The sequence below is a fragment of the Sus scrofa genome, chromosome 14 (genome assembly GCF_000003025.6).
Source record: "Sus scrofa isolate TJ Tabasco breed Duroc chromosome 14, Sscrofa11.1, whole genome shotgun sequence".
Lineage (NCBI taxonomy): Eukaryota > Metazoa > Chordata > Mammalia > Artiodactyla > Suidae > Sus > Sus scrofa.
The window spans coordinates 61,436,995-61,450,039 of record NC_010456.5 but is presented as its reverse complement, the minus strand read 5'-3'; the positions used below and the strand labels follow the sequence as shown (position 1 = coordinate 61,450,039).

The following is a 13,045-nucleotide window of genomic DNA, read 5'->3' as shown; positions in this document are numbered from 1 at the left end:
GGAAACCTCCTGTGACTATCATCTATTGGCAGTGACACTGCTGGGCTCTTGCAGGGAGGGCCCAGATCTGACTGCCCAGAACCAGGGCCCTTGGAAGCATATGCACAGCTGGCCCTGCAACCCTGCCCCGACCCCCCCACAGTGCTGCACCCATGGGCCCCACCTTGCACACTGTGGGCAGGTGGCTCCTTCTGGGCCACACCTTGTCCATCTCACAAGGGGCCCTGGCCAGCTCCACTTGCCTTCACCTTGCACTTGCCCGCCTTCTCCTGAGCCTGCGCTGATGGTCCTGGGTTTCATGTCAGATCATGGCGGTCACACTCAACAGGGTTCAAATTCTGGCTCCCCCACTTTGCAGCTATAAGGCCTAGGGCTGCTAACTTAGACCCTTGGGCCTTTGTACCTTTTCTGGAAAATGGGATGACAGCTGCCATGCCAGCAGCGTGTGCAGGGCGGGGTCTGGGGAAGTGAGTGCCTGGCCCGGGGGATGGGAGTGTGGGCTTGGAGGCAGCAGTGTTGCTGGTACTCCTGGGGGCTGGCCAGGTTCTACCACCTGATTACCAGTCCCCAGGGCCAGGGGACACAACACACATAGCAGGAAAGCTGCTTGTGCAAAGACAGTGTGCACAGGGAGCGGGAGATGTTTTTGTTGGAGGGTCAAGACACGTGTCCTTGGTCCTGTTTCTGAGAGGCTGTGGCCACTGGACAAGGCTGTGGCTGTCTGGGCCCAGCAGGGAGCTGGGTGCCCGCTGCCCTCCACCCAGGGGTTGACACACAGAAACCTCCAGCTCCCACCGTGCAGCGGGATCCCAAGGGCGCAGCTCTGGGCATCTGCCAGGAAGATGACAATTCAAGCGAAGGAAATTGATTTTTATTTGTTTTTAAACACAAAGGAAAATCATTGCTCAGCCTAATTAGATGTCATTTAAAAATAAAAGAACTGTACATTCTTTTTCCTGTACCCTGGCACCCCAGGCAGCCTGGGGGGCGGACTAGAGGCTGCCTCTCACTCCTGGAAAGGCCTAAGTGTGCTTGTACCACCCACCCCCCACCCCCTACTCCATCCTTAGGGGCCCAGCCTCCCAGCCTTCCAAGGACGCTCAGCTCTGACCCAGTCCCTTGTGGTCCTGCTCACCCACTGCCATGCCCTGCCACTCTTTGGGGTCCTGCCTGGCTCGTGGCCAGTGCGGGGGGAACCTGGGTCAGATGCTTCCTTCTGGAACCTGGGATCTTGATGGGCAAGAGCTCTGGCCACTGCCCCCGATTCCGCTGCATACACTCAGCAGCAGTGGTCTTAAGTGGATGCCCAGTACAGAAAGGGGTCCCAGAGGCGCAGTTCCAGTTGAGGTAGGGGTCTGCCCCCTGCCCTTACCCCCGAGCCCACCCTTCTCTGTGGCACGTTGCAGAAGGGTTACCAGAAGTGATGAGACTGGCTTTCAAGTTTATCTCAATTTACACTCTCGCCTGTCTGAAGCTGTGCCTAGTGCAGCCTCCAGGAATTGAGAGTCACCCGCCCACGTGCAAGAACGTACGATGATCCCTGTGGAATCCGAACCCAAAGGGGAAGGGCGGGAAAGGGTAGGCACAGCAGGGCCCAGGGGAGGCCCTGGCACCGTCCCCTGCCCTGAGGGCCCTGTGTGGGAAGCCAGAGTGCCAGCAGCCCACCCCTGCAGGGAAAGGGCAGGGATTTTCTAAAATCCTACCTGCTCCTCCTTGGGCCTCTCAAGACTCAATAATGGGATGGTTATTGGTGGACAATGACATTTTGTCCCTTGAGCAGCCACCAGAGGAAGCTGACTGGACAGAAAGGGAGAAAAGAAGGAGGAGAAAACCCAGACTCGGCAGAATCTGTGCTTAGGAGTGTGAAGAGGAGATGGCGAGATTCCTTTAGTCAATTCAAATAGGATTTGGTAATAGGGAGGAATTCAGAAGGGGAAGAAAAAAAAATGAATCATGCATCTGTAACAAAGCTTTAATTGTCAGCCTCTCTTGGAGGCCAAGCCTTTGTGGAGAAGGCGCCCGAGGTGCTGTGTGGCTCTGGTTCCCATGGCAGCCGCCTCCTGGCTGGAGACCGGCCTACAGCCCCCACCAACCCCCTGCCAGGCCCCAGGACCGCCCCGATGGCCCAGAGGGCATATGAAGGTCAAGATGGCTCTTCCTTCTGGCATTTGTGAATATGATTTCTTGAAGCTTGGTTTATATGAAAAATGTCACCCCTCACCCTCCAGCCCCCAGTGCCTACTGGGCTGGGAGGATGGGAGCTGAAGGGTGGTCCCATGGCTCCACTTGTAAGGATGGAGCCAGCCATGCCCTTCCAAGGACTTCTCTGCTGGCCAGGCCACCAGGGGTACAAGAGTGAGGACTAAAGAGGCCCCTCCACAGAGACTTGTCACCCCTGCCGTTCCCTCCCTCCCCTGGGCAGGGGCCGAGCAGCTGCCCCTAAGACAGAGCCCCCTCTGAGCCCCGTGTGCCAGGTCAGGGCAGTACAGCCAGGAGGCCAGTGAATCTGCCTGCCTGCAAGGAGGAGGCAGCTTCTCTGCACTTTTTCCCTGTCTGTAGCAGGGGCCCAGGGCTGTCTAGGGTGTGGGGAGGGAAGAGGGCCCCAGAGGTGGGACTAGGAGAGGGCCAGCACCAGCCCCCATAATCTGTGTCTGGGAAAGCAGTGGGTCACCTGGTGAACAGGTGTCCCACGTGCCTTCCAGTGGCCTGCAGTTCTGACTCTGCCAAACCCAGCAGGCATTAAGCATGTCTGAGCATGGTGGCCTCACGCTATGCTCACTACTACCTGGTAGTGCCATTTTACAGAGGAGGCTTCCGACTTAGCTCATGGGGCGACCAGGCCTCACTCCCAGCCTGCTGGACCCCCCAGCCCATGTTTGCAGCCAGAGCCTATCTTTAGCATGTGGCCCCAGCAGAGAGGACTAGAGCTCTCTGGAGCTTAGGAGAGAAGCATTTTAGCCTCAAGTTAGGAAGATCTGAAGGCTGGGGTCTGGGGAGGGCAAGAACAGCCCCGGGGGGAGCGTTCTGCTTTAGGCGTGTCAGAGTTCAGGCAGCAGATGCTCTCCTGACCCTCTCTTCCTCCTCCTCTTCCTCCTCCTCCTCTTCCTCCTCCTCCTCCTCCTCTGGAGCACTGACCTCCATCTAACCCATCATATCATATTCTTATCTGTGTGGTCATCATGCAGGCCAGCTCCAGCCTCCTCCAGGGGGGTCAGTAGGGACAGAGACCCTGTTTTTCTCATTGGTAGATCTCCAGTGTGCAGGCAGTTCCTTGGCAACATTTGGAATGAATGAATGAATGAATGGTCATGGGTCAGTAAAGGAGTAAGGGCTCTGTGGAACACAGCACCTCCAGCCCCACCCCGATGCAGATGATAGCAGAGAACAAGGCAGTTGGTCCTGAAGGGTGAGCGGGTTCATTTTGCAGACAGGGCAGGAGACCCAACCTCAGCTACCCCAAGGTCCCCAGCAGAGCTGGGCTTCAGTGTTGCCGGCCCTGGTCCAGAAGAGCCAGCATGAGTCTCTCCCTAATTGTGCCTGTGAGTGTTGATGGGGCTCCTACCCTGCTCCCACCAAGGCCGGATTTTTCTGGGACTCAAATAAAATCAGAGACAGCCCCACGAATGCACTCGTTCTGAAATTTCTGCCAAAGGCTGCCCTCTTGGTTTAAGCGGCCCACCACAGGCCTGGCACCCAGCTCCCCCCAGGAGCACTTTCCCCCTCTCTCTCCTCCAGCCAACAGAGGGGAGACTGGCAAGACGTGTAATTTTCAGTTGCTAATTATGATGCCCTGCAGCTTGCTGAGCTAAAAATAGTCTCCGTTTTGTTGAGTAGGTTGAAAAATAGAAGCCCATGTGCTGCCTCCGAAAGAAGCACCCCTTGCAAAGCCTGGCAGAGGCAGGGGGCTGACTGGTGCCCCTCCTTCACCTCCCAGCAGATCCCTGGGGGCTCATGCAGGATGGGCCCTCAGGGCCATTTTTGTCCCAGTTTTCCAGGAAGTTGGGACACTTAACTCAGCAGCATGGATGAGCTTCTGGGAGCCTGTCAATCCCTGGCACCAAATGTAGAGGGCTGCAGGAATGTGCACATACCCATGTATCCAAGGTGAGGGCCCCAGCCTTCATCTGATGCTCAGTGGGTCATGCCCTGGCCTGGCACCATGATAAGGAGAAATGACAGTCCTCAGAAGGGGCAGGGCAGTGGGGCAGGCAGGCGTGGGCAAGACCTACTTACTGCTGCCTGCCTGTACCTCCTTGTGCAAGTCCTGTGAAATGGGGTCCTCATCTGAGAAATGGGCATCTCCGTGTCACCCCCCTACCCCACCCCCTTGTGGGTTGGGGGCATTGCACTGAGATGAGATACTTAATGGCCATTATGTGGCCAGGCACCCAACTCATGATGGTAAACATCTAAGGTACAAAAGGTAGTCAAAGCTCGCTCTTCCCTGCTTCTACATTTCTTAGAAATTTCCAGAATTTTGGACTCCAGGATCTGGAAGGGCTCCTGAATTCTGACCTTGCCATGGGAACCTGCTCCAGACAGCTCTTCTTCATAGACGAAAGAGGCCTGACACTGTTCCGTCCAGCTGTGCAGGAGACTGTTCCTTCCCTGGGCTGTTGTCCTAATTGTCAGCTGGGGCAAGACTGGCTGTGTCTGAGGCCAGCCAGTTATCCCTGGTGCACCTTCTGCCTCCTCTCTTAGTCCCTCTGGGGCAGACTCCCCAGGGTGGGGGGAGTGCATCCTCTTTGGGCGCTATCCCACCTTTCCCAGGATGTGCCCTGCAGGTAGGAGCCGATCACTGGGCATCAGAGGCCAGGAGGCCTGAGGCCCCTGGAGAGCCCAGAGGTGGGATCCCTCCCACATGGCTCCTGAAGGATGAGGTCCTTGCCCCACCTTCCACCCCAAGTCCCTTCCAGTTAGGAGCTGAGGCATCAAGCTGAGGGCCCACAGGCCTTACTGCTGGGCAGGGACCCTTGCTCTCAAGGGCTGGGAAGCAGGAGACCAGAGTAGCTTCCGGGCATGGGAGCAGCTCCAGGAAGGTGTGCAGGGCCTCCCTGGACAGTTGGGAGCACAGGTCACATTGCACACCGATGCTGCAGTAATGGGATGTTTGTCTAGGGTCAATGTCACTTGATTTCTTACCCAAGCAAGTGTGCTTAATTGTCTGTGACAGCTTCAGCTGTGAGTCTTACAAGGCCATTGGGCAGTGTCAGGCCTCCCCCAGGCCTTGTTGGTTCTCTCAGTACAGAAAGCAGGGAAGGCACTTGGGAAAGGCTGGGATTAGTGTGGGAGTGGAGGATGTGAAGACATGTGAAGGCGTAATAAGGGGCCCGCCTGGGTGCACACACCCAGTGCTGACCGTCATAGTGTGTGAGCAGCCCTGGCTCGGAAGGCTCTGCGCCTCTGTCACAGGTGCAGCTCCTGGGGGTCCAGAGGGCCCCTAGGTAATGGGACTGGGGTGCAGGGTCTCTGAAGGCTGGCTTGGAACAGCTGGAGTCTGTGAGTGGAGGGCCCGAGCCCCACGGCACAGATGCTGTACATGCGTGCGCGGATGCCCCTCCCTGCGGGCGTGTGGCTTTTGCTTGCGTGTGGCCGGGAGCAGATCCCCTCCTCCCGATGTTGCCTCCTGGTGGAGGGGCGTGGGCTCCCCTCTGCTGGGGCCACATTGGAAAGCACTGTAGCGGTGAGCAGCAGCCAGAAGTCTCTCGAAGAGTCTACAAGAGGGAATGTCATAGTCTTCTGTGGAAAGGTCCTAAAAACCCCCACTCCCTGCCTTTGCCAGCCTGTCTCACAGCACTGCGGCCATCTGAGGTCTCTTACTTCCCTGCTGTGCTTCCCTCTCCTCCTGGGCCCTCAGTCCAGCTGCTTCCATGCCCTTGATGCTTTGGTGCACTGTGTTCCTTAGAAGGTGTGCACGTGGTGTGTGTGTGTGGTGTGTGTGCGCGCGCGCACATCCTGGGCATGTAGGCAGCTACACATACTCAGAAGCTAAAGTTTTAGGCTGAGTCCCTAAAAGTGGCTTCCACCCTAAGCTGTGTGGATGCAGAGCCCTGGGCCACACCCATGGAAAGGATCCCAGGATCGAGGACCATGTTCTCGCAGTCCCTGGCCGGGCTCAGCACAACCCAGAGATGGTTTACTTTCTCAACTGTGTCGAGCCTGGTGTGTGAGCACGTGTTCTGGGCTGAAGCTACACTCCATGCTTTCTTCCCTCCTGTACCTCACACCTCACTGGGAGGTTCGGGGTGCAGTGTCCTGTCTGACAAATGTGACTGGGCTTATGTAGATGGAGTAAGTTGATCCAGACCAACAGCAGAGGGGAGGCTGGGCCCGGGGCTTGGCCATCGGGGCACTTGGGAGCTGTCAGCTGTGCCTGTCTAGACATGGGCGGGCTGTAGAAGGCAGAGGAGTGGCTGCCCTTCTCTGAGCCCAGCTTCCTCAGAGGTGGCAGCCTGAGGCTGCTGGTCCCTGGGGAGCAGGAGGGAGGGAGAATTAATAGATTTGGAGGTCAGTCTTACTGGATGTCTTCTGCGGCTCCGTGAAGCTTTTTGCATCTGCAGTGAGGAAGGGGAACCTACCTTCTAGCTCCCGATCACCACTGGTCCAAGTTTGCCCCAAGGTGTTACCTGGCCCCACCTGCTGGGTTGCATGGGCTGGGCTGCGATGGATCCACAGGGTCTCACACCTGAGTGAGAACCCACGGCCTGTGGCCTGCTGATGGCTGTGAGGTCATAGGTTAGAAGTGGTGGCAGCCCACACTGGGCCACTCGGGTGCCATTGAGGCCAGGCACAGATGTCATGGCACATAATGGCACCGGTACGGCCCCCAGGGTCACATTTTCTCATCTAACCCTCAACACAACCTTGCGAGGGAGGAGGGGTGAGAAACTCTACACCCAATTTGCAAGCTGAGGAAAGGGAGGCACGGAGCAGCTCAAAGGTTTCCCCTCCAAGCTGGGCTCTCTCAGCAGGTCCCAGACACGAACCTGAAACTACAGGAAAGGATTTGGCTTTGCATAGGATTGCAAGATGTGCTTTCAAGGGTCATGGATGAGGGTGCAGAGGGAGCAAGAAAGGAATGGACTTTCAGGAGACTGGGGGCTGGGCTATACTGTGAGCTGGGATAGCCAGAGCGTCATCACTCATGCTCTGGGCATGGGCAAGAGTCACGCCAGGTGGAGCACCTCGGCTGAGCCTGGGGCCAGGGCAGCCTGTGGCCAGGAGAGAGGTGCAGGGAGCCCCAGAAAGGGGTGGGAGAGGGAGGAGAGGGCAACAGTGCCACCACAAGAAGCCCTTGCACCTCCTTTTTGCCCACCTGGCCCACCTGCCCTATGGCCAGCCTCCTGGACACTGCTGGCCGCAGCTCATCCAGGCAGGTAGCAAAATGTCCCCTCCGGCTCAGCCTTTGTGTGGCCAGTTTGCCCTACCAGCTCCCAGCCCACCCTGGCCCAGCAGTGCTGCTCCACCTGGGCAGTGGGTGTGGCCTTCTCACCTGGCACCCCTGCACCCTTTGAGACTCTGGACCCAGATACAGGGAGGACAGTCTTCCTCCATGGGGTCCCAAGAGAGCCAAGTAGACTCAAGTCTGAGACTGGCAAGTGGCCGTCACAGGGCAACTGCCTCTGAGCTCAGAGCCAGCTCTTTCCTGAGCTGGCAGGAGGGCCCACTTCTCACCTAACCCCCCTCACCTGGGCACCCAGGCACCTGGACCCACGTGGGAGGTGGGAAGCTGGCGGGGCCTGGCTTCTAGGAGCCGCTGAATCACTCTCACCTGCCCGGCTGTGAACCGATTGCATCTATAATTAGAAGGTGCCTGCCTTCCTGCCTGAGCAGAGGAAGGGCTGTAAGGAGTCAGAGGAGGCAGACTGGGGGCAGGTCGGCCCCCCACTCCCTCCAGAAAGGCTCTTGCCTTGTCCAGACCAGCACCAGCTGACTTGAGGCAGAGATGGAGGTCCTCAGGCCTTCCATCCTAAGGCCCGGCCCAGCCCCATCCTCCTTCTCCTCGGGGCGGGCCTCTGGAGGCCTCCAGAACTCTCTACCATATGTCCGTCCCAGTCTGCCGCCTCCAAGTGGGTCTGGCTGCAGCAGGAACAGCAGAGATAGGAGAGAAGTTCCCTGTGTTTCCTGCTCCCATTTTCACCTGGAAACTCTTAAAAAATGCCAGTGCCCGGGCTGTACCCCTGCCAGTTAGATCAGAATGATTGGAGTGGGATCTGGGCAAAGGAATTTTTTAAACTCCCCAGGTGATTGTGTTGTGCAGATACAGCCAGAGGCACTGACCTAGGTGAAGCTGCTCTCTTCACCCGGAGGCCAAAACTCTCCCAGGGACCAGCACGTCCAAGGAAGGTGTGGGCGTGACCCAGCAGGCCTGGCCTGGGACTCGAGGTCCTGCACTTTTAGGGATCGACCAGGTGGTGGCGCTGCTTGTCGGGCCCCACTGGAAGCAGCAAAGCTTTCTAAAGGAGAGGATCTTGAAACTCCAAAGAAGGGTGAGTTCTGATTGGGTGGGGATGGGGGAGGTGCACTGCCACTGTCGACAGGTTCCTAGTGATGCTGACACGGTGCTCCAGCACCACACTTGCTCTGGAGCAGCCACGCAGAGCCTGGCTCCCTGGGGACCTGTGTTTCTAGAATAGCCTGTGTAAGGGTGGGGGCTCAGCAGGCACGTATGTGGGAGTCGGCTCCTCAGGCAGGAGGTAATACCATGTCTAGCATGCAAGGTTTTACCCAGGTGAGCTCATTCAGCCCTCCCAGCAAATCTCTGAAGGAGTGCTCCCTGCGCCCATTTGACAGATGAGGAAATTAAGGCAGCAAGCGTTTGAGGATCCTGATAAAGCCACAAGTGGCTAAGCCAGGCTCAGCCTCAGGCCTGATTGCCTTTAATGCCATCCTGGCCCTGCAGCGATCTCCCCGATCTCAAACTTTCTTCTGTATCTTCTTCCATTTCCCTGTCTTCATCACTGTCATCTACTGAAGGTTTATCATAAGACTTGTCAATGGCAGCTCTGAAGCCCTCATTGCTTTCCTTCCTCTGACGATCTGCTGCATGACTTGGGTCAGTCCCTTGGCCCCTCTGTGCCTTGTCCTCCTCTGCAGCATACGGAGACTAGTGGTTCCTCTTGTGGGGTTATTGTGAGGATTAATGACAAGATTCGGCTCTGGCACTAATGTCACTGATGGCACGAAGTCCTCAGAGTCTGAGCTATTGTGGTTCTGATTATGATTACTCTTGCTTTGTGTTCCCTGCCAAGTCAGGAGCCCAGATTTCCTGGGTGCTCTGCTCTGAGCGGCTCGTCCCTGAGTTGGGGGCCAGTTGGGGTGATGGACACACAGGTGTGTGGCTAGGAGCCTCAGTTCCTGTCCTTGCTGGACAGAAGAGGAGGACACGAAGAGCAGAAGGGACCACTGCGCCAGGTGGGTTGGCTGGCAGAGATGCCAAGCAGAGGTCCCAGCAGCAGTCCTGCTGTCATCCCCATTTGACAGCTGGGGAAATCAAGGCTGGTTAGGCTTGTCTAGGAACAAGGAGCTGGCCCATTGCAGAGCTGAGATTCGAACCCAAGGATGCTCTAAATTCCTGCCAAGGAGGATGCACTTGGGAAACCTGCCTTTTCCCACTTGGCACCAGGCCTGGAGACCCTCCTCAAGGAAGGTGTTCATGGTAGGGGTGGGCTCTGCTAGGGACTGGGTGGGTAAGGAAGGGACTCTAGGGGGCACCTGGATCCATGGGGCTCAGTGTACAGAGGAGGGGGAGATACACGGCCAGGGAGCCTGGCCCCCACACAGCCCTGTGGGCTCTGCCTACCTCTCAGGGGCATTCCGGGCCTCTGTCTCAAATGGCACCCTCACAGGTGACCCGCTAGATGATGGCCACGCTTCTGTCCACAGGCCCAACCCTGTCCAATCATGCCTTTATAAAAAGTGCTGATTTCAAAATGCCGCTTCTGTGCACTAAAAAAAAAAAGAAAAAAAATTTATTTTAAAAATGACAAACTAGGAGTTCCTGTTGTGGCTTAGCGGGTTACAAACCTGACTAGTATCCATGAGGATGAGGGCTTGATCCCTGGCCTCGTTCAGTGGGTTAAGGATCTGGTGTTGCCGTGAGCTGTGGTGTAGGTCACAGACATGGCTCAGATATGGCATGGCTGTGGCTGGCAGCTGCAGCTCTGATTTGACCCCTTGCCTGGAAACTTCCATATGCCTGAGGTACAGCCCTAAAAAGAAAAAAGAAAAAAAAAAGGATAAACTAGCCGTGCCATTTAGAAAAGTTACCAAATAGTTGCCAAATGTGTAGAATGGAAACAAAAATCTTCTCCCTCCTGCTGCTCCCTCACAGTAAACCCTTCAGTTAGTGGGGCCATGGGTGGCCAGATGTTTTCTGTGCATTTACGAGATGTCATGACACATCTGTTATGTCATTTTAAAGTGACCAATGTGGGATTTTGTGCAGAGGGGAAGTCCAGCTGTGGGGCCCCTGGCCCAGCTGCTGCAAGAGGGGTCTCTGTCCCAAGCTGAAGGGATGGGCCTCGCCTGGATGCTCCTTCCCGTGGCCTCCTGGGCTGGGCGGGGGCAGTGTGTTGGTGGGACCAAGGCCCCCACATAGGTGGGGAGGCTTGAGGGAGGAGCAGTGTGACGTGTCCTGGGCTGACCAGGGCCCATGGGAAGTGCTTCCCAGTGGCTGCCCAAGACACACGGACTGGGCCCCCACCCCCGCTCCACAGGGATGGTGACTCCATCCTGAGTGTCTGTCCCCACCTGTCAATGGAGACCGAGAACACAGCGGCTCCCCAGCCTAGAGCTCAGCCCCCTGGTCTGCTCCGCTTGCCTGTGCCCTCATGGGCAGCAGAGCTGGGTGACTGAGTCCTCAGGCTGGCTCCCCGCCTCCCTAGTCCTGGGGCAGGCGTTCCTGCAGTGGCCTTGCCCTGTGGAGGATCCAGCAGGGACTGTGTGAGTTAGTGGGGTGTGAGTGTGCTCCCCCTGTGGCACCTCCCTAACAGAGCAGCCCGCCGCCCCCGCAGTGGGAGAGGCCAACTCTAGTGACCGAGAAGCTTGGAGTCAGGAGGTCCAGGTGATGAAGGTGACCACCCTTGGGTCACCTTTTGAACCCAGCACTGTATGCTCTTGGGGAAGTCGCCCCACAACACATGGCCATCAGCTGAAATGCTGGGCTTCGGGTCCCCTGGGGGGCCGGTGACAGCACAGCCGAGCAGCTGCCAGTGCCGAGGTGCCAGAAGCCCACCTCTGTTATCTGCTCTCACAAGCGGTTGACTGAGCACAGCCACAGGCCAGACTCCAGCTAGACAGGAAGACATAAAGGCAAGTCATCAGCTACTTCTGGCCTCGTGGGTCAGGTAAACCCAGGGAGACTTCCTAGAGGGGGTGACACCCAGGCTGGGCTTGGAAATCCTAGGATTTCCTCAGTTGAGCTCCTTCTTGCCGAGCTCTGTTTCACCATCTGAAAAATGAAGGTGTTTCTCAAGCAGTGCTTTGACTTGAGCGTCATCAGAGGTCCCACCCTAGGTTTCTGACGCAGGGGGTCCTGAGAACGTGCTTTCTAACATGTTGAGGGAAGTGTTCTGTGAGTCTGAACCCCCGTCGTGGAGTGAGAAGCACAGATACTGCAATCCTGGCCTTGTCCCCAGGACTTCCCTTGAGCTCTTGCCTGCTCTGCAAAGGATTTTCTGAGAATTCTAAGGCGACCTCCAGGTGTCTGTCAGAGAGGCCAGCGTAGTTTGGGGCCTTGGCCCTGGTATGAGGCTGAGTTGATGTGCTGTGGGTTGGAACCGGCTCTACTTGTAAAGCCTGAGACCCCTCGTGGCAGTAAAATAATCATGGCTACTGTTTGCTCTGCACAGTGGGGAAACTGAGGCCAGAACGGCTCTGAGGTCAGCCCTGGTTCGGGTAAGAGAACAGGCTGGGGCTAGTAGGAAGTGTCATCAGTCATCACGGGCGAGGCCCGCCCTGAGGGCCGTGGGAGCCTGAGTAGGGCAGGCAGCATAGTTCAAGGGGCTTGGTGTGGGGCGGTGGCACCTGCCTGCCAGTGACCAATGAGTGTGCAGCCTGGCCACTGTCCCAACCTAGGCAGGAAGGGCCAGCTCTTCCACTCCTGCCCTCCAAGCTAGATAGGGCCGCGAGCTGGGTAGGTCACAACCCGGCCAGCAGGAGGGAGGGAGCGCCCAGGGGCACTAGCTTCTGAGGCCTCAAGGTGGCGATCGTGAGTCACCCCATCCCCCCAGAGTCCCTCCAGGTGCAGCCAGCTGCCTCTGAGAGTGGAAACCTAGGCCCAGAGGACTGCAGCCTCTTCAGGCCTCCTGAGAGCTGCCAGCAGAGCCCTGCTGCAATGTGAGGCACGGACCCTAAGCCCCTGTCACATGGAGCCCCCTGACCGCCACCCAACATCTGCGTCTAGTAGATATTTCAAGTCTGGCATGTCCAGAAGCAATCCACGTCTCCCCACACCTCACCCTCTGAGCCCTTCCCCAAGCTGGTCCGTCGCTCAGGCTGAAGATCATTCTTCACAGCGTCCAGAGTCCACCCTGCTCCCCTTCTCTTCTGGCCTGAGAAACCTCTCTTGGGGTTTTGTTAGGGCAAAACCCACCAGCTGTTTTGCAGCTCCTTCCTGTGCTGGGTCTCCCCACGGCAGCCACAGTGACCTTCATACTGAGTCAGGTCACTCCCGTCTCATATGCTGCAGCCTGGGCCCCCAGCTGTGCACGGTCTGGCCTGTCACAGACCACTCTCCTACTCATCTGCTTCCCATACACAGGCCTCAGGACCTTGGCACCTGCTGTCCTTTTGGCCTAAAACATCCCTTTTGTCCCAGGAAGCTGCGAAGCTAACACTGTCAATCTGTCTCAGTGCCACTGCCCCGAAGCTGCCTTGACCAACCCCCACATGCTTGGTGTCCTCTTCCCGGTGGTGTTTTTCTCTTTCCCACTGGGATGGAACCCCAGGAGGCAGGGATCTCCGTGTGCAGGTCCCTGGAATGAGGCTTGGTATGCTCAGAGCAGGTGCTGAAGAAACATTTATCAGACACATTTATCAGCGG

At 57.2% G+C, this 13,045-nt stretch overlaps 1 protein-coding gene across 9 annotated transcripts in view; it reads left to right on the top strand.

The window, feature by feature from the left end:
- Positions 1–13,045, top strand: part of RASGEF1A (RasGEF domain family member 1A) — a 92,984-nt gene that overhangs the window by 67,766 nt on the left and 12,173 nt on the right. Inside the window, exons 2-3 of one of the 9 annotated variants that reach the window (XM_021072776.1) lie at positions 8,244–8,489; positions 12,234–12,405. The exons of 5 other annotated variants lie outside the window; for them this stretch is intronic. The gene's annotated coding sequence lies outside the window, so the exon portion shown is untranslated. The remainder of the gene's footprint in view (positions 1–8,243; positions 8,490–12,233; positions 12,406–13,045) is intronic. 3 more of the 9 variants (XM_021072778.1, XM_021072777.1, XM_021072775.1) reach the window with 3 other exon arrangements.